Source organism: Meleagris gallopavo, chromosome 1 (genome assembly GCF_000146605.3).
Source record: "Meleagris gallopavo isolate NT-WF06-2002-E0010 breed Aviagen turkey brand Nicholas breeding stock chromosome 1, Turkey_5.1, whole genome shotgun sequence".
Lineage (NCBI taxonomy): Eukaryota > Metazoa > Chordata > Aves > Galliformes > Phasianidae > Meleagris > Meleagris gallopavo.
In genome coordinates, this window is record NC_015011.2 from 64420962 (window position 1) to 64443176 (window position 22215).

At 39.2% G+C, this 22215-nt stretch overlaps 1 long non-coding RNA gene across 1 annotated transcript; it reads left to right on the forward strand.

Annotated features, from left to right (window-relative positions):
- LOC116217054 lies at window positions 1-15603 on the forward strand. Its single transcript, XR_004160958.1, has 4 exons — window positions 1-140; window positions 12737-12794; window positions 13301-13442; window positions 15322-15603. It is a non-coding gene; the product is annotated as an uncharacterized LOC116217054 (long non-coding RNA).
- Window positions 15604-22215: the final 6612 nt, after the last annotated feature.

Consider the following 22215-nt stretch of genomic DNA (forward strand, 5'->3'; position numbering starts at 1 on the left):
TTCTCCCTCTCTCTCTCTTCTTTTTTTTTTCTCTGAGACTCCCTGACTTTTTCTTATGGCTGAATTTCCACAGAGCTATGTGGGAATCCAAGCTACACAGGAGGCTGACAACCAGAAGAATTGAGCGATCCTGCCCTCAGGTATTTTGATCAGTTATGGAATGTTTTATTTCAATTCTAGTAAGCTGGGAAATTTCAGTAACAATTGAACACCCCTGCACAGTGAGCTATTTTGCCTACTCTGAAATATAATATGGAGAGCTGCCTTTCTGCCTAGGGGATGTGCTTTTCTTACTTATTTTTAAAAAATTTTATATAGTGTGTTTAAAATTTGAACGTTTGTTGATTTTATAGAGTGAAAGTGTGTACTGTGAGTGCAAACCAATGACTGCTGAAAGGGTCTGGCAAGTACTGTGAACACATGAGCAAACAATAAAATTTTACTACTGTGTCTATATATTGCTGAAGAGAACATGAGCTTTCTGTGAAAGTGGAAAAATTCAGGTGCTTTTGTTAGACTGGTAGTAAACTGAAGCACTCCTCTTTGGTCACTGCTGAAAAAATACAGCTGGCCTAACATGCACATGGATGAGAGCAAAAGATGTATTTATATCTGATAGTGAAATGACTTTCGCTGCATAATTCATGGAAAATCACAGAATCATAGAATTGCTTGAGTTGGAAGAGACCCTTAAATGCCATCTAGTCCAACTCCCCTTCAGTGAACAGGGACACCCACAGCTAGATCAAGTTTCTCAGAGCCCCTCCAGCCTGACCTTGAGTGCCTGCAGGGATGGGGCATCCACCACCTCTCTGGGCAAGCTGTTTCCCTTTCAGTCTCATAGCTGTGATTTCCCAGGCTTTCACCAGTGAGCACAAAGCTGACTGTCACTCTCAATCATGCTGTCATCTCCTACTGACAAGGGGCAGACTAGAAAAAGATCATCTGTTGGTGGGAGTAAAGAAAATGTTTAGATGCCACCTAGGCACAAGACATTTTCTATTTTTATTTTTTTTCCAAAGGGGATCTGACACGCTGTACAGTGTTTGCAGGTCTTTGCTCAGGGCAGTCTCTGTCTGAGGCACCGTCTTGCTCTGTTTATATCCCTTCAGGTGATCCCTGATCCGGAGCATGTGGCTGAGCTCTCCCTCCTGGAATTCCCTATTGCACTTGCTGTCAGGTTTCTTCCAACCCATTTTTGCCTCTGGAACTGTCCTATCTCTTGCTACCTTTACTGAAAAATCAAGTGAGGACTGAGACAATGTTTAGGAAAAAATATCACTGCCAGGCATTATATTGTGCTTATAAAGTCTTAGTTGAGTTGGCAAATTTACTTTATGTTCTAAGTAAAGAACATACATGAGCATCCTAGGCACTTTATTTTATTCAACACCCTTTTCTCATTTCAATGTCATTTAATTCTGATATTCACACCTGGGAATAACCAAAAAGCTTTCTCTGTATGTATACCCACATAAACTGACATCCTGTATGGGCAGTTAAGTAGGAAAGCAGTCAGATTGCCCTGGAATGCTAATCAATGCATAACATTTACTGACACTACATCACATCAGAATCAATTACACTTATATTGTGTTCAGCCACTTTACCCATTCCTGTGTATGGGGCTGTTGAATCCTGTCCATATTTAATATAGGAATGGATTAACTAATGATGTGGTAGCAACAGTGACTAGCCTGGCAGTAAGGCAATGAAAGCTATCCAGCAAACACATTCTGATTTTGAAGTTCTCACTGAAGGGCCGTAAAGAAAAATTAAACTCCAGCAGAACTTCCCTATAAATCCAACTTCCCTTAGGATTGATCTGACCAGAGTTCCTTCTTGCTGTGAATGATTTTGTTCTCTGTCGTGATAGTGTGGGGATTGACAATAATGGCTACCGAAAAAAAACCCCAAACGTCTCTGCAGTAACTATTCCAGAGTGGAGGACAGCCTTAAAGCTGCACAAACTGACTCCAGACAAATGCTGTTTGATGAAACAATAAGTATCCAGGGATAAAAGTGATGCTCCAGAAATATGTTAGGAGTGGAATTATTCCAGTATAATTCTAACACTCATTTTTATTTTGCAACTTTTTGCTCCGCAGAGTTTTTCTTTGATGGTGCAGGTTAAGGAGGACAGAAGCATGAAAATACTTCAGCCAAACCTCTTCAGACTCTCTTTCTCTGCTGAGCTCCAGGTTCAGAAACCATTTTGTGCAGTGCTTCAGGAGCCTGCTTCACTTCAATCAAGCACAGTTTCAGGGTAACTAAAACAGAATAAAGGAAAGGAAATGCCTCTCCTCCAAAGTAGCTTACATAAAAGCATTGGAAAGAAGGCCTAATTCTTCCACTGGGCAAAATATTTTTCATCTAGACCTCAAAATGGATGCACTTTTCTGCAGAGAAAACTGTTAATGAGATGTGCAGAGTGCTGGCAAATCCATCTGGCCAAGTTTCACATGGCAGTGCCCCTGTTTTTCACTGCTGTTCATGTCATTTTTACATGGGGCAGAAGCAGAGCTTCCAGCACTCATAACCAACCAGTGTTGAGTGGCATCAAGCAGACTCATGTCCCACATTCTGGAAAAGTGCATGAGAATTAAAAATGGAGCTCTGAGGATCAAGCAGGGAGATGAATTGGAAATTTGTTAGGGGAAAAAGGATAATATATGCTATCAGAGAGATCAGAAATGAGCCTGAGTCCAGCCAAGACAAGGAGCAGAAGAGGTGCTCTCATCACAGCAGATCAGCTCTGAAGGCTGCACGGTGCCTTGGGTACATGGATGAGCTTGGTTTGAAGAGAACAAGAGCAGTTGAGTGTGCAGCTCAAATGTCAGTGCTGTCTCTCCTTGAGTAGGGCCAACAGTGGGCTGCCTTAGGAGGGCATGTGGGTTTGGAGCAGGTGAGAGTAGCAGTGCTGTGGAAAGCTGCAGTGTGGACCAGTTTCACAGAGTCATAGAATAGAATCACATAATTATTTGACTTGGAGGGGGCCTTAAAGGTCATGTAGTCTAACTCCCCTGCAATGAACAGGGACACCCACAGCTAGATCAGGATGCTCGGAGTCCTCTCCAAGCCTAACCTTGAAAGTCTCCAAAGACAGGTTTTGTCGGTTTGGAATGGTGTTGCGCATGTGTCAAGGAAACCAAGCATACTTGAAAAAAGTTGATTGTATGTGAGCCTACAAGTACTGTAGGACTTTTGTCTCATAAATCTGTGCGTAGTTAAGAAGATACTTGAAAATACTTGAATGTAATGAAATTAAGGAATCTGTATTTTGACAGCAATGCTAGGAATTCCTTGGATGGAGAGGGGGGAGAAAGACACAGGTGCAGGTGTTGTTACTGCAACATTTTATTGACTGCTTGTTGTTACTCTAAGACAGTTCTTGTGCCAGGTGTTGGTGCCAGGTGTTTTGAACAGCAACAACTGTTAGGTACAGCTGTATCCACCATGCAAAGTCAAGAAATTAGACAGTGTTCTGCTTTTTCAAAAAGGACAGCAGATGTTAACATCTTGTAACTTTTGATTGTGAAGGGAAGAACAAACAAAACCTTTTCTACTAATAATGTTTACACAAGTTCTAAGGCAGCCTGTTTTATCCTTTCCTACAGTCAGGATAAAATAAACCAAACCAGACTGACCAAAGAAGGGAAGAATGTAAAAGTTTTTTTTTCCACCCAGCTTCTTCCCTCCCCTTTTCCACTCCCTATTCTCTGCAACAAAAAATTGATTGAATCATAAGAGTTGGGAAGTTCAGTGTCGTAGATTACGAGAAATGCAGGTCGTCTTCGTTCTTTACCAGGAGACAGAGCTGCCTTCTAGCCACTGCTTCAACCATCCCTTTTCAGAGCCCTGTTAACAACAATCTGGCTGAGCATGGCAGTTTGACAGGACTGGGATGATTCTTATTGTTTTGCTATTGCCTTTCAGTCAAGCTGCTGCCATTCTGCTGTTTGGCTACTTTGATTGACAGTGTGCAAGTGCCACGTTTCTGACTTGGGGACCTTTCTGTGGTCGGGTTGCATGCAGCTTTGCAGATAAGAATTTAAATGAGTAGAAGTCACAAAATTAAGACATTGAAATTACAGCCCCCACACGAGTGTGCAGTCAACCACAAATTCAAAGCATGGTGTAGAATGGTGGGAAGAGTAATGTGAGAATCACTTCAGCACAGAGTTTAGCCCCATATGTTTCTCATGCAATGAAATCTGTATTTTGCTTTATACAATGGACAAAACTTGCTGAGGGGTGATTATCTTCTGTTTTCTGTTTTGAGTCCTTTAACTCTGTGCAGAATTTTTGTTTTATTTCAAAGTAAGGTGCATGGGAAGGAGTGGGTGGATGTATATGTGTGCTGCTTCTCAGTAACCTACTGCTATTTTTACTTTGCACGCTGCAAATATCATATAGGTGCCTGAAACTGTTTAATCACAGTATCTTATGATCTGGTCACAGAATCATGCAGCTCTTTAGTTACTTTCCTGCATGGACAAATTTTCCAGTGTCAGTTTATAATTGTAGAATCATAGAATTGCTTGAGCTGGAAGGGACCCTTGAAGGCCATCTAGACCAACTCCTCTGCAATGAACAGGGACACCTACAGCTGGATCAAGGTGCTTGGAGCCCCTGTAGCCTGACCATCTTCAGGTAGCTTCCACCACCTCTCTGGACTACCTATTCCAGTGCCCTCACCACCCTGATTGTAAAATATTTTTTCTTTATATCTAGTCTAAATCTCTCCTCTTTTAATTAGAAACCATTTTCCCTTGTCCTATCACAAAAGACCCTGCTAAAGAATCTGTCCCCTTCTTTCTTATAGCCCACTTTTAATTACCGACAGGAATAATAATTAGATTGTTTCCAGTATCTGGACTAAAAAAAACAGATCATCTGAGCTAGGTTAAAGTCCATGATAGTATGGACATGCACTAAATGGTAAATGACTGAATTACATTACGGTGATATTAGCCAACAAAAGCAGTGATAAAGGGATTTGGCTATAGGAACAAGAAAGATGATGATGTGAGTTTTGGATAGTGCAAAGGTTTCTAAGACACTGGAAAAATGGCAGCCACATCTACTAGCAGCAACCTAGATACAAAACTGTAGGAGTGAGAAGAAAGGAGACAGAACAAAAGCTTCTGCTGTTATTAATCATTGTGTAGAAGGTCTGGTGTTCAGAACAGAGAAAACAAGGAATTTCAGATGTGACTTGTTAGACTAGAGTGCATGGAGGAAGATGGAGCTGTTGACAATCTCTGAGGACATCCTGCCACAGAGTGTGCCTTACACTTTGCCCTTTCAAGGTCATATTTAAAGCTGTAGTGGATGCATACACTTGCCAGGAAGCCAATGAGATTTAAAGACAGTCTAAAAACATTTGAGCTGTCCTCAACCCTGTGTCAGAATAGCTGCTGTGCTCAGCACATCACCAAGCAACTCAGAGGGGTACAGAGGGCTTTTTAATGCATGACACTTTAACACAGTCCAAAGATTCTGTCATGACACATGCCAACAGTGATTCACTGCCTCTCAGCTACCACGTGATTAACCCGTCTCTCATTCATTCTAATTATTACTTAAAAATAATAATAAAAAAATTCTTCATGTTCTCCTCTTTTTCCACATAAAAATGTCAACTTGTCAAAAGAGAGAGGAGCTGGAAAAAATTCCTCTCCTTTTCACCTTGTCTGGCTTCTTTCAAACCAAGCTATGCAAAGCTCTAGTGCAGCCTGACAAGACCTAACTGCTGAGATTTCACAGGCATTGGGGGAATAGAGGTGGGAGGGAATGGGGGAATTGTTCCTGTAAGGGCTCTGCCACAAGCTACTGCGTCTGCGGGGTCTCTCACAGACACCTGAGGATTGAAGGAGGGCAGCTGAAATGGAGCAGAGGGAGTCACGTTCAACAGGAAAGTAAAAGGCATAGGAATAGAAAAATATGATGATAAATCTGTTTCAGTGTAAGAAAAGCCGCTGAGTTAAACAGCTAGGAAAGGAGGAAACTTGTTTCTGTGACAGGACATGCCCCTGGAAAGGAAGCAAAGCATCCTGAGTCATTATTTGGTACATTTTATTTTGACGCAGACAACTTTACAGCCTGAAAATGGGTTGAAGGATTTCTGTGCTGCAAGGAGGCCATCTGTTCATGACTGTATTAGATGTGGTAATGTTCTTTTCTTCACAACTATTAATATCATGGCTCCAGTTGGCCTGCTCCTCTGCCTGGATCTGGCGGGTAAACAGGTGGTGTAAGAGACTGCTATATTCCTAAAACAAAAATACTGTTTTGATGTAAAAATGCGCAGTATGGAGTTAGTGAAATGAAGGGAGCTTCTCTTTTCCATGATGCAACAAAGCCCCGATAGTTAGAAAGTGCGGTAAGTCAGTGCTCAGTGGCAGATCTGGACCTCTTTATGGTGGTGGAGTCACTTCAATATTCACTGCAGGACCATGGCATTAGACCAGGACAGAGCCTTGTTGTCACTTTACCCTTTCATATCATTTTTGGTGGGAAGAAATACTTGCACGATCACTCCTTACTTTCTCCTGCAGGTTTCTAGTTTCCTGCCAGAATCAGCTATAAATTTTGGAATATTTAGGGAAAAAGATAATATTTTACACATCACAGTAGCGAGGGAAGAGGTGGGGGAGGATGAGGCATAATGAGATCTGAAAGGAACAACCTAATCTTGTAACAGTTTTCAGCTTGTTTGCAGCTTTGATTATGTCTTCTTTTTATTTTTTTTAATTTTATTTTATTTTTATTTCATGAGGAAGTCAGTTGTAAGTAGCAGATAAGCGTCACAGAATAAACAGGGATGCAAATACTCTGTGATCCTATTGTGACTTTCTTCTGCCACCATCTGGAACAGCTGCTGAGTTTACAGCTGGAAAAATTTCTCCATGTCTTTTTTTTCCTCAGTTGTTACTTTTCCAGAAGGCTGTCTTCAAACCCAGTTTCTTATTCAGAAGCTGCTGTGGGGGCTGCTTTTTACCCTGTTATGTCAGGCTCACTGTCCCTCAGGAGGCAGGAATTCATCCAGGAACTACTCTTTTCAGATCCTTTTCAGTTTTCCTATAGTCACATACCCAATTCCTAATTAGTTGGATGAGCAGCCATCAGATGTACTGATTACATGTCTTCACTCCTCTGGATTTGGTTCTCCAGATGAATGCCATCTTCCCTTTTTTGTATGTTCAGCATGTTCTTCCCCTGGTGGCAGGGCCAGACTAGTGGAAAAAAATCCCCCGCCAGCATCCAGAGCAAGGGATGTTTCTCCTGGCAGCCATTCACCTCCTGCAAGCTGAATATGCCAGAATGGTCACAGTTTTAGGCTCTTTAGGAAGCCTTTATTCCGTTTCCATTTGAACCATAAAGCTTGATTAAGAGCTCTGAGCTGGAAGAAGTGATCACAGTGATCAAGACTCTGGGATCCCTTTTCAGGGAGGGACTGCCAGGAAGGATGGAAGGCTTTGAGTACTCAGTCATCCAGTGGAAGGCACAGAAAAGGCTCATAGGGCACCATGGAATTGCCTATGCTTCTTCCATTGACTCCACAGTAAGCCTGCTCATTTCCTCATACCCAAAGTCTAAGCAGTTGCAATTAGCTGAGAGAAACTAGTTTATTTTTCAAGGGACTGAATCTGTCAGCTCTGCAGTATATTCTTCAGTGCTAGTCCTGCATTTCATATAGTCCTTGGTAATTTGTGCTCAGGAATATGCTCATAATCTCTGGTGTTAACATCATAGATGCAGAAAAGCAAGCCTATATGTGGGAAAAAGAACCCTAACTCTTGTGCTGAGCTACAGCTGAGTGGCTCCGTGCTCCTGGCATCTCCCAAGAAAGGACAGAATGGAGGCAGGAGCTGAGACTGGCTGACCAGAAAAGTCGTACAAGAAAGGGACTGGGACTTGGTGGGAGCAGTGGCTAAAGGAACCTGCTGGGAGAAAGGGTAGGGAGAGCAACTGATACTTTGAGGAGGCATTTAGAGCCAGGCACACAGCATCATGAGGATGGAAATATAAAGCGAAGAGAACACCAGAGCCCATAACTCAAGCCTTGTGTGGTTTTCAGTGGCAAGAAGGCACTTCTTGCTCCCTTGTGCTGGGCCATTGTATTTAGTGATGAGATTCTCACTCCTTTAGCTCATGAATTGTGAGACACCCCACAGTACAGGTCGTCTCAATCCAGAGGAAGTGCACTTACACAATTACAGCGGGTGCAGCGTAGTCATAAAAATTTTGAAAGAATGTTCTTTGGACATAATGGCAGCATTTTGCCAATATTCTGTAACTCAATAAACAAGCAGTAGAGCATTGATTCATTGCTAGTGGAAAAAAGAATCACAATTCCCACTAATAACATTTCTCATTTCTTATTTGACAATAGCTGATGGCAGCTTTTATAGACCAACCTCTGCTGAGCACACAGCTGCAAGGAAATGAACCCATGCGTTAACGTGCAACACTGTACTGCGTAGACTTAGCTGAGGAATAATTTGTACAAATTGCTGATGGAAACCAAATCAAAAGAAAGAAGCCTGCTATGATTGCTGCTTGGGATGGACAAATTTAGAGGGGCAAGTGCACTTTGGACAGAGTCCACAAGGTGCCCTGATTTTCCAGCTGAGCCTGGATCCAAACTCAAATGTAAGCCCACCCTTTGCGCTTGGTAGTGAGTTCTCTCTCGCATGTGTAATGTGCATGTGTAATTTGCATCTGAATAAATGTTCCCAACTGCAAGGAAGGATTGAACAGTTTAACACTAGGTTAAGAAAGAAGATGAAGAAAAATGAGTGAAAACACTGTATGTGGGAAATCAAGGGAACTTGTATTCCTGGGGCCAAAAGAGAATTTCTTAGATTCTCTTTGACTCAGCATTTCAGGTCAAATCATCACTTTGATGAGAGCTACTTTTTTGCCAGAGCTGCTCTTCGTGGTAAAACGTTTTGCAGTTTGGTTTTTGATGAGGAATGTGTGATGCTAGTCAGTAAGGCTAGTCAGGGCTTTTTATGTAAGGCCGAAGTTTACAATGAAGGGCTAAATTGCTGTTATACCTCAGTATGCATTTAAATTCAATGAAAAGCAGTCTTAATCACTTTATACCTCTTGTCCCTCCAGGTGCTCACTGGGTCTTTTGGTGCAGTCTGAGAGGAGATGCTTAACAAAATGTATCAGGTTTACCTCCAGTTATCAACCAAAAACCAGTTCCAAGCAAAAAAAAAGTTCTTTCCTCACAAAGCATTGACAGGTGATTTATAACACTAGTGTATGCAAGTCCTACATTATCTCACTTGAGAGCAAAGATTGAACATATAATTTGTAGAGAATTAGTCTCAAGAAAACTGTCTGTATCTATATAATTTATACGAATTCACAATTTAGTAGTGCAAGGAGGGCTGACTATGCCACTACATTCAGCATATATGTGCAGTGCAGTTGGCCTATGCTGAGGCTCCATGAAAACAGCAACATGTGGGAAAGGATTCAGTGTTGTGCCACTGGAAGAACAGCATGTCCTTCCTCAGAGGTTCTTCAGAGATATGGAGTAATGCAGTGTGAAGCAGACTGATTTTCATGTCATAGGAATTTTTAAGGAATGCCTGGGAGCCTCTTACTGGAAAAATTGTGCATCTTCTGGCAGAATTTACCACAGAGCAGGTTGGCTGTCTCAGAAACGGAGGTCAGGATCAAAATACTCCTTGGTAAAACTTATCACCAAACTAGACCTCATTTAGGCTTGATGAACTTGTTTCATGGGTGATCTTATTCCTCTGTCAGGAGGAAAAATGCATGACTTCTGGTTTTAGAGGCATGTAAATCCTCAGTCCCACCATAATAACATAGAAACTATCCTCCTTTGGAGTTCAGATGTTTCTTTCCCTTGCCATGGTCAACTGGCAATAAAGAGGAGATATAGTATGAACATTGAAGCTTTCTTTTCCTGATAGTAGGTTGTATGTAGAAGGCAATGTCAACCAAAATGGAGAACTCAGTGAGATGCAATATCTTGAGCTCAAGTGAAAATAGCCTGCTTGTTACCTTCCTTTCCTGCCTGTTTTTGATTTATTTTTTTTAAAGGAGAAAGTTACTCTACAAAAACATTAGTCAGTTCATGGTCACAAATGGTGGTTTCTTTCTTTCTTTCTTTCTTTCTCTCTCTCTTTCTTTCTTTCTCTCTCTTTTTTTTTTTTCCCTATATGCAACTTCAGCTTGGCTCCTAGAAAACTACACTTTATCCCACAACATATTATCAATCCTGACTTACGTGGGAAATTATTCTCCAGGCACAGGAAAATTGATTCTTTAGCTGTAAGGAGGAACCCATGGTGAAAAGAACTGAGGCTGTGAAGCCTTGTTTTCAGTTTCTACTTTTGAGGTATCTCCAAGGAATATTAGTCACTGGGGAGGATAAATTCACAGTGAAGAATTCAAATGTTTGCAGTTAGAACCCATACAGGCTCATGGTCTGCTAGAACACAAATGCTGTAGACTAGACAAAAATACTAAAAATTGTTCACCTTCCCACTTCTTATCCATATTTTATTAGTGAGTGCATACGTTCTTCTTTTATTAATTCTTGTAGAGTATGTCTTTTTATCCCTTTGTTTTGCCCTCCTCTTCAGCACTCTATGCTGTAACAAGCAAGAGGTATTCAGCAGATGTTTCTACCTTGTGGACTCTGACATTCCATACTTATTCTTTCTTGACAACTAGAAATCCTGACTGAGATGTTTCATTTTTCTTACTTGAGCTTTGGGAACACTATGGAATAACAACTAATCAGTACTAATTCCTGTAGCTTGTATTAATATTAATTACTCAACATTAGGGACAGAATGCACCCTTAGCAAATTTGCAGATGATGCTAAACTAAGGGAATACCTAGCATGCTGAACAGCTATGTTCCGATAAATCTTGAGCCAAGAGAAATCTCCTGAAGTGCAGAAAGAGGAATCCAAAACTCCTTATCTGAGGAGGAGCAGCAGCAGGCACCAGCAGGTTTAGGATAGAATGTCCAAACAGCTGCCAGTTGAACAAGACCTGGGGTCACAGGGATGCCAAGTGTAAGAGCTAATAGCTGTTTTCCTTGCAAACATTACCAACAGCATGGCAGAAACCTTAGCAATCGTAGCAAATGTATAGCAAGGGTCAACAGTCACACATTACAGCTTGTGTGGTACAGGCTAAACATCAGGGCAAAAATTTCTCACTGGGAAGATGTTGCAGTATTGGAACATGTTACTCGAGAGGTCAGAGTCTTTTCATCCCTGCAGGTTTTAAGAACTCAGAAGCAACATCTGAACTAGTCTTATGCTGGCCGTAGTCATGCTTCTTAAGTAATACAGGCCCAGATGTACCAGCCAGCACACCCATGACCGTATCTGAGGGATATGGTAAGCCAATCAAAAGAATCCTATTGGAGTCAGATTTTTATTGAATAGCTTGTAGTTATGAAGTGTTACTGAGAAGTGAAATAAATGTACAATGTGGAAACTATTCTCCTGAATCATGTTTTACATGTTATAAAGTTACTGCAGAATACATGACTCCCAGATGAGATGAATACAGGACAACTTTTCCTACTGGCTTGAACCCCATTTCTGGAAGACTTTTGGCACCTGACAATGTTTAAGTATGAACTTTGTTTTAAGCCTTTGCATCTGTATGTTGTTTGGTTAAAGTCCAGGAGTATGTGAATAGTTATTTGATGAATCAAAGCATTTGAGAAGCCTAAGCTGGCTCCTGGTCATTGTTCTATTCCTGAGCTACCTTGGCTGTGGTTCGCTTTGAAGAATTGATTAAGACAAATTGACTATATGTTTTACATCTGTGTCCTATATTCAGGTTACCAGTACCCAAAATAGGTTATCTGTCTTCCAACTTAAACTTTCATGAAAATACAAGCTGTTCCCATGTCTTCATGATTGCAGTTCTTTTCAGAAGAAAACCTCCTCAACATTTGCAGAGGCAATTGCAGTGAAAGTGTGTCTACGCAAAACGGTGTAGGGGCAGTTTTAAAAATAAAGTAGAACCTGCAAGAAGTCCATGCCATTATTTGTTACTTCATCTGGTTCTTTGCTTGTCACATGAAAGACAGGAATGTTATCACTGTGGTCAGATCATTATTCACAGAACTAATAGATTTTCTTTCACATAGTCAAATATATTTTTTCAAAGTACCCAGTGTCAGTATGAGTGAAAACTGTAGGGCCTGAATTCAAAGCCTGTGGAGTCTTTTGCTAAGACTCTATTTTGAGAGTCTCTGTACAAAGCTCTGGGGAGTATTGTATGGTGAGACATTCTTATTTGACAACAGCATTTGGATAATGTACATACCAGTAAAATGTATAGTCATGTGAATTTAAGGCTCTTCAACTCCAGATGCCCTCAGGGAATTCTGAGGTACTTTTTTTCAGAATTGTTTTGTGTTTCTCTTCTTGCTTTCATAATTATTTTTTCCTGTTCTTTTTGATATACTTATGACATGGAGGTAATTATACCTAGCGTAGAGTTACCTGCTGCTGTATTCAGCCCCATTGTATGGCCAATATTTTCTCTGTCTGATTGAGTTGAAAGTGTCACAGGATGTAACTTCCAGCTAAATACCAGTAGATTAGTGAATCCCCCATTTATCAGAAACCTTTATCAAAGACTTTACTTGTATGTAACATGAAGTGAAGTTACAGGGCCCTACCAATAGCCCTTGTCTGTTGATTTCTTTCAGAAATTATAGTAGATGGGGACTAACAGTTTCATTCTTTGGAATTTGTCTTCAGAAAAATGTAAGTGCATACATTTTATTAACCAAAAATTCTTCTGCAAATCATTTGACTAGCATCTTGTTGTCCAGTATTATCTTTAGTTTCTGAAATTGATATTTGCTTAGTGTTAACAGAATTTGCATTACTGTAATACAAATGATTTGGTCCAGGAAAGGAAGAACAACAAAGTTCAAGTACTGTGACTTTCTGTTTGATCTCCACTCATGCTTTAATTTTCATATTAATTATGTATTATAGGAAGCCAGAAACAGAATTAGTGTCAAGAAAACCCAGAAAGAAAATATTGCCTGAACATGCAAGATTCTCCAGAGTCAGCTCATTCAGCCATTATACTAAATACATTTGTACAAGATTCTCTTTGTCTCATTGTTTTATCCTGAAGCTGTGATTTAGTCAAATGAAATAATGGAAAAGTACCACTATAATGCTGTAAATGCCATTATGGACATATGTACAAAACACTCAATAGTACCTTTTCTGAAACTGTTATATTGTTCTGTTCTCAGCGCACTGAACGAGTTATGGGGCCTGGAGACTGTTCTGTACCTCTGCACAGGTACAGAACTCTCTCACCTTTTCTACTCGTAGAACACAAATGTCCCATCTGCAAGAGAAGTAACATGAAAAGGAGCAACATCTGCAACAGCTGTATGTATCAGTATCTAACCCTTGAGAAGATTTGTGGCTGTACTCTTTAGGAAGGTCCTCATCAAAATTTAAAGCAAGGCAGCAACCCACTTTTAGAATAGAAACACAACATATGTTTTGAAAAGGTATATTTCGTGAAACAGCAAGCAATTAGGAAAAAAATATGTTAGAGTATAGGCTTCCATTGAGTATTGCTATTAATGTCTGTCAAGTTGGTGTTCTTCTTAAAAGACAGCCACTGAATTATTATGAGGTTGTATGCATATATAATTAAGAGACTGTTGTGTGAAAGGCATCTTTTTAAAACGGTCCCTTATTACTAACATGAATTCTAAAGAAGCTGTTTAGTGGAGGTTAAGCAAAAAAAAATAATAAGCAAATCTCCATGTAAGTTGAGTGCATAAATACCCATTCTAGTCAAAGAATAATCAATGTCTGCAGGTGTTGTTGGGTTTTTGACTCTTTGTTTTTGTTTTGCTTTTTATTAGCTGGTTCTAACTGTTATTAATAGTGTGTTACTGATAGCGATAGTGATCCAAAATCTAAGTAGTCTGCTCAAAAGTTGTTTTTCCCAGGAATTCTAAATGTTAGAAGATTCTTACACGCTGACAAAATTTTTTCATCTCCAACTGTGCAAGAGACTCATGGATCTAGGCAAAATAATGAAACGTCTGAGCTTCTACCCTAGCACTATGTTCTTTGGAGTTACACCAGATGGTTTAAGTTCTTTGTAATTTTGTATATGCAAAAGTCTTTTGTACAGACTGGTGTTACTGCAACATCCTGGTATTTGCATTGCTTATTTAAATGCTAAGTGCGTTCCAAGAGTTACTGAAGAAGACAACATCCTCATGCTGAGAAAGGGTACGTGTGAGGCACCCAGTACAATTCAGCCTGTTCCCAGTCCTTCCCTTGAAGAATGCTGTGTTAAATTCTCTGTTTAGAGAAACTTTCAGTATTGCACTGATTTCATCAAAGTGATGATGATTTATAGTAACTGCGAGCCTGGCTATGTTCAGATATTTAAAAATAGCCCATCACACAGGAGTAATGAATGCAAAGGATTATCAAACGAACCCTATTTTGAATCACTCTATTACATATCTTACCGGCGTTCAAAACGCTTGCGTGGTTTTCTCTGAGGGAATAACTCCCATTTCAATACTGGCACCTTCATCCTACCTGTTGTGTTATGAGTTTGTTTTTTTCTTTTTTTTTTTTCCCGCAGAAAATTACCTTGCAGCAGATGACCATAGTATTTGGGGTGAAACAGTGAGTGGGCAGAAACTGCAATCTGGACATTTTCAAGGGGAGATCAAATTACACAGCTTGCTATAAGAAGTACAAGCAAATTTTAGTCTGGACAGTGCTTATCTATTTTTGCAAGTACATCACTTTGGAAAGTGTTTTGCTCAGCTAATCTATATAGCTGTCATAGAAATGTAATTTTTCCCTCCTTCAAACCAACAGCGGGCACCTGGCAAGCTTACTTGTGCACCCATGCATTCAAGTCTAGCGGTTTCCATGGAAACTCATCAAACTGTCGCATCAGTTTTCTAACATGTTGCCACTTCACAAAGAGAGGACAAGCTGTTTTGCACAATATTCCTGTATAATGCTATTTTGCTTTCTCTCTGAAGGCAATTCAGTAAGATTCAGTGCTTGCAGAGTGCAAGAATTGCTTTTTATTTTCTTTAAATCAGCCCATATATATAAGAAAATATAGGCTGGAGCTTTCACAAACTCACTGAAAAAGAAATTTTAAGCTATGAAACTCCCTTTCTTGAGATGTGGAACATGAAAAATTTCTTTAAGAAAATAAATGTATTTATGTTATTATTTCATTAATATACTACATATGTCTTTTGTTCCCTTCTAGGAAGATACTTCAGTTTCAAACTCAAGATGTGACACATAGGTGCTTCCTTTGAGAGTCTCGCATGGTAACTTTTATGTTAAAATTAGATGAATTTGTTCAGTGAACTAAAGATGTGGTCTCTGGGGAAGCAGGAGATTCAGCGATCCAGAAGTTCTTGTCTATTGTATGGCTTAAAGTGACTGTAAAACCAAGGCTTCTTCCATTATAAATAAATGAGATTTCAAGCTTTATCCTCTCATACCCAAAAGCAAGGTTTTGGAGGAACTTCAGATTATCAAACAGACAGAAGAGTGTGATAATTTCTTATTAAGACTATCCTAAAACATTTAGTTTTCAGATATAGTCCACCATGAATAGTTTTTCCTGTAAGCTTTCATCTGAGTAAAAATTCATGGCATGTACCCCACTCAGCATGCAATTGAACTGCTATCTATCATGCAGCTAGTGACAAGGAATTCCAGTAAAGAAAAATATTCCAATATGAGCATTTTTTCTTCATATGAAGCTCACTTCTAAAATGATTCTGGAATCTTAGAAGCTGCCAGTTCTTATAACATAGAAGTGTGCTCTGGCACCGAATGTCTTTTTAAAAATATAAAGCCCTTTTCTACACTTGTTTGTTTCCTATACAGCACAATTTTATTGATACCAGCAGTTGGTCCTCATTTAAATTGGAGAAATATCAAGCCCTGTGAATTCATCTTGTGGAACAGCAAAAAATAACTAATGATATGTGTGTGAGATTAAGCTCAAAGAAAAGACTCAAGAAAAAGGACAGTTAGTTGGCAGGATCCATAGAATAAATGCACAGTAAAATTTACAAGAATGTCTTATCCACTGAATATTTATAATAGAAATCAGATGGAACTGAAAGCTAAAGGGGTATAAACAAGATAAATGCCCATTTACGAAGAAACATCTTCCCTCTGAAGGAACCTGAGACTGAATGGCCCGTAGGTTTGTTTATGCCATTTAGCACTAATTTAATGCTAATCTGCCCATTTAATAACAATTGATATTAAACAGTTTCCCATTTAATGTTAATTCAAAATCACTGGTGTCCTATTCCAGATTGTACTTAGTGTCACTTATTTCAGTTAGTGAAAAAAAAATGCAGCTTTATTTTTATCTAAAACTTTACCGGAAACCTGAAATACAGGCAGCACAGTTCAGCCACTAGAACTATAGCATCTAATTTCATCATATTAATTGTTAAAATAGTGATCACGAAAGCCATAGAAAAATAATAACATCCCGCAAAACATAAAGAATGCATCTAGATGACTGTAAACTGCATACCTATGTATATATATATTTCTGGGCAAAAAGAGGCAGTACTGAGGAAAGAGATTATGGTTTGATCATCACCATTTCCAGAGTATAGCCACAGTACTTATCTTCTGGTTTTCCTGGGCAACTATCCCTGGCATAACAACAAAAACTGGTGACATAATTCCCCACCAGTGAAGTTCAGCAAAGCTGTGAAGTATCTGGAGCACAAGTCCTGTGGGGAGCAGCTGAGGGAACTGGGATTGTTCATTCTGGAGAAGAGGAAGTTCAGGGGAGACCTCATCGCTCTCTACAAAGACCTGAAAGGAGGCTGTGGTGAGGTGGGAATTGGCCTCTTCTCCCAGGTAACATTGATAGGACGAGGGGTAATGGCCTCATGTTGCACCAGGGGAGGTTCAGGTTGGTTACTAGAACAAGTTTTTCTTGATAAGAGTGGTGATACATTGGAACAGGCTAACTAGAGAGGTCATTACTCGTCTCACATGGACAATGTGTGTAGTCTTTTCATAAATCATCTTTGTCTCTTCCCTTATGTACGTACATGTGCAGACTAAAGAGTGCACGTAATTCTTGAGTGTAGGTTCATAAAGTGAAATAATATAATTATGTGCTATGTTAAATGCAGCGGCATCATTATTTACAAGTGGTCTGCCAGTCTAGCCATCTAATCTGTCAGTGATGTCAGTGTCTTGTTAGTCTTGACCTGAGTCTTGATATATTTCTTAGCTGCTCTTTCATTCTGTAGGATTTGTGACTCTAGTATCATGGTTATGTTTTCTGTACATTGTCTGGATGGTTTATTTCAAACAGTGCAATGAGTCAATTATGCTACTGCCTGTTTTCTGAGTGCTGGAGAAAAAGCTCTGATTGCTTTCTGTCAGTTGACTCAGGCATGGCTACTTCCTGAGTAATTTCTCTTTGCCGGTGGGATAATGTCCCACTGAGAATATTGCTTCCTTATTGTGGAAACTTTTGCATTTTGGTGGCTCACAATTAATAACAGTAATGTTATTAATTTTCAACGTATTTTACAACTTTTAAAGCAACAAGAAACTAATTTGTAATGTTAAGGAATAAAATTATGCCCCACTCCTTCCCTAAGGGGAAATAGGTTTCCTGCACAATTTGCAATTCTTTCCCACAGTGAATATATAGCCAGAAGCAGGCTTTTAGAAGGAAAGCTAACTGTAGAGAAGTGGGAGGCATTACTGATAGGTTTACTTTACTGGTCGTCTGATTGTTATTGAATAGAAAAAAACTTAGATGAATTTGAGGTAAGCTGATGGTAATGGGTCCTTTTTGAACAGGAGCTAGAGGAATCCATTCTGAGCACAACTGACATATCATCCTGTTTCTGATTCTGCTGACATCCAAATGTCTATATATCCGAATCAGTCTGAAGCACTGTACAGATCAAACTGTTGCTCTCCCAGTGTTTGCATTGATAATCCATCTTCTGCACTAAAATTTGACAGGCATGAAACCTTGAAAAGGCCAAGTTTGACATCTCTTGAGATTATTTTTGACCTCAACTTTGACAGCAAATCAAGGAAATCATTAGCTGTATGCATTTTTCAAGTCCATTAAGCAACTGAGGTCTGGCAAGTTGCTATTATTAGTAGAAATTATAGCAACATTTCTATAGTTAATGGAAGCCTTGACATTAGAGGCTTGGCAATCATGGCTTGTGTCCCTGCTGGGGCAGAATACATACATGCATGTGATCCACTGTGGCACTCTGTGAACAAGTAGGGTCTTTCAAAAAATGGAAGTACAGTTACTTAGAAAGCATATGGCCATATGCTGGTAGAGTCCTCTATCTCTGCACTAAATATTTAATAAGGTTGTTTGTACATTCTTCTTCATGGTGACTTAAAATCTCTGAAATCTGAATTGCTGGTCTACTGGCTGTTGTATTCTACTAGAACAGAAAAGCAATCTCTATCTGAATATCACTTGGTAAGGTCAAATTCAAGGATACAATGAAATACTCCTAACCAACTTCTGCCTGAGCAGCCTCATGTCCAAAAACAATAGTAGGAAGGAAATACTCCTACAGAGTGGGAGTCTAACTATGGGCTCACCTCCCTCAGTTTACTCCTGTATGTGCAGAAGCACTGCAATTGTACACCTTTTTCAGAGCAACATTTGCCTGTGCAAAATGCTGTCTTTTTTCTTTACAGCCTCTTTTGTCTTTCACTACATCTTCATTTCAAAAGTTTTTCTTTGCAAGGAAGAGGTAGTGTCAGTGATGGAACTTCTTAAACAGCATAGATATCACAGTCTACTTTGGTAATGTGTACCACAGCAATAAATTTCAGTTATTAAAAGTTCAGAAAATTAATGGAGCTGTATGGTAGGAAATGATAATATCTGGGAAATAACCAGTCAGAAATTAACAATATAAGTGTGGGTTGTATTCCTCTTTCCAAATTTTACCTCTTTGACATTAGCCTTCATGCAATACTTACAGAAAGAAAAGAAGGAATGGCTCTAGCAGTAATGTTGTTAATTTAGTATTCACGAAGGACCTCTGACCTCTCCCTTTGTTTCGAGGGCAGCAGAAAAGAAAAAAGCAAAAATAAGAGAGGCATTTTAACAGATGCGTATTCCAGCTTAGCAGAGGAGAATGGAAGAAATAGAGGTGAAAGCTAGCTGAGATGCTGAGGAAATATATATATATTGCAAAACAGCTTTGAAATGTATAGTTCCATTGCGTCTTGTTTGTTATCTTTTCTCTTTGATTACAGCCATATTTTAAAATAATTATTTTGTTATTCTTCAAATGAAGTGATAAAATAGTCTCTGAGTAATTGGATTTGTCACTGAGCATTTCATTCCTAGTAGTGTGGTGGCCATGAAAACCTCTTTGGCACATCAACAATATTTCAACTCCAGCTCCTCAAGAGCTGTCTTGCTCTGCTCATATAATAACAGTATTCACTTCTACCTGATTTGCACGCACTAAGTGAACAAATATGCCTGTCATTTCCTCCTTTCCCCTTATGCTTTTGTTTCCAAATAACAGAAGTATTAGACCTGATAGGCAAACTTGCCAAACCTAGCTCAAGAAAATTTTATGAAGCTTCTTCCAACAAATTACAGAAACTGTTATAGGCTTTATCTGAATCAATATAAGTATTATTTATTTATGTAATTTTAGAAAACTTCATGCACTGTCGTTCAGTTTTCTGAGTCACTCAGTTTTACCATGTCTTACTTTTAGGGAACAGAGCAGGTTTCACTCTCTTCAAGATAATTTCTCTTTTAATTTTAATTAATTAATTATCTTTTAATTTAATAAATAAATGTATTTAGAAGGAGTAAATAATTTGGAATATAAAGACAATATGACAAGGGAAAAATAATTGGAACTGGTGCAGGTATATGGGCTAATTGAGTCTCTTCAGTGCAGTTTTGACTCTGCAGCCCAATAGCAATGCAATTCCATTATGCTGTAAGACTGGAGAAAGGCAAGGAGAGTGGACCAGAAACTTCATTTTGAGTCACAGAAAACCAACTCAAATTTCATTTCCAAAAGAAACAAAAAGAAGTGATTTAGTATCTGTTAGGAAAAAAAAACAACTTCAGGGCAATTCAGAAAGATGCTTCTGGTACTGCTGGCAGCATGTTCCCATTTTGTTCCCTACTTAATTTTCTGTTTTGGCTGTACAATATGTCAGTTTATTTTTTATTTATAATTGTTTTTAAACACTTGAACACACAGCCAGCTGAGCCAAATGAGTTCATATTTTGAAACAAGCTGTAATTCATTATGGATTACTGTGTGCCATGTAAACTACTTCAATTTTAGGCACTTATGCCTTTTTCTCACCCTATGGCATGCAGAGCGCAGCGATAGACCTTTCATACCTTTAAGGTAATTCTCTTCTTCTGTACTATCCTAATATTCTCCAGACTTACATAGCAGTGAAGCTGACCCGTGGTTTGAAGAAATGAATGAAAGCAAGCAGGAAAGGACAGGGATTAAAAGACAGGATGCAGAGAAAATATCTTATTTGGAGATGATAAAGAACTAGCTATAATTAAGGAGAAAAAAAGATGAAACCAATTCTTTATTAGAGGTGAAATAATCCAGCCTTAGGGTATGTTGTGACTGTTTCATCTTTTGGAGGATTCTTCCTCTATGAATAATCTTCTTATGACAGAAGCTTTGAGAATTTGCCTTGATATTACAGAAGAATATAAGAGGGCAATTTAGAAAAAATTCCAGATTTGGGCCACTCTGGGCTTCAGTACAGTTGATATCTCAAGATCTGTTTGTTAGGATCCATTTTTTAAGACAACAGGTAGATTCTTTTGGAAACTATTGTGACTGTATGCTGTATTTTTTCTTCAGTATAGGCCTTTAACATGATCCCTGGTAAAGTCTTCTAGTGAATACATTTTGATCTGATCTAAGGTGATTTGTGGTCATTTATGGTCACCTTCAGTGTGCAAATATTTTACACTTTAGGTAAAGGAGGACTGTAGGTAAACAGAACTGTAGCCTCCCCATCTGCCCTGTATGTGCATGGAGAAATGCCGGTTCGTCTGAGAGGGTCTTACTCTGTCCAGGAAAAGTGATGTAAATGATGGCAGTAATGTGAAAATGCTGCAAGTACCTGATGTAACATTCCAGCTCTGAGGTTTTAAGGCAATATATCAGCTATGATTGATGATTTTATTGTTGTTAGTAACAACTGTCAATGACAGTGGGAGGTGGCAGAGGAAAACCATTGATTTGATTTACACTAAATTCACTTTACTTGCAAAAAATTCTGATGGTATCCTGGAGTGAATTACAAAGAGCATGGACAGGAAGTCGAGGGAGGAGATCCTCCTCTCTGCCCTGCTGAGTCCACATCTGGAGTCCTGTATCCAGTTCTGGGCTCCTCAGTTCTAGAAAGACAGGGAACTTCTAGAGAGAGCTAGTGGAAGACCTCTGAGATGAAGAGAAGCTTGGAGCATCTCCATTATGAGGAATGGCGAAGAGCTCTGGGACTGTTCAGCCTGGAGAAGAAATGGATTAAGGTGTTGTTTTTTTTTTTTTACCAGTGCATATGAATATCTGGTGTGGTTGTCAAGTGGGTGAGAACATGCTTTTTTTCAGTTCTGTCCAGCAACAGGACAAGGGACAATGCTCACAAACTGGAAAATAGGAGGTTCCATGTCAGCATGAGAAAGAACTTTACTGTGAGGGTGAGGGTAACAAAGCACTGAAACTGACTGTCCAGACTGGTGGTTGAGTCTGCTTCTCTGGAGATATTCAAGACTTGCCTGGATGTTTTCATGTGGAACTCGCTGTAAGGAACATGCTTTAACAGGGAGTTGGATTAGATAAATGTTGCAGGTCCCCTTCCAACCACTATGATTCTGTGATTCTGATTCTTTGATTCCATATTTAAAATATTTATGAAACATTCACTTTCCACATTTTGGTGGAAATTGGTGTAATTGGTGAAGAAACATGAATAACACCCCAATTTTAAGAGCATAAATAGACTTTTTTTCAATGGGAAAATAATTTTTTAGTGGGAAAGTGTGTGGTTTTCTCCTTAATTTGGAAAGTAAAATACAAAAAAAACTGTCTTTTTTTCTTTT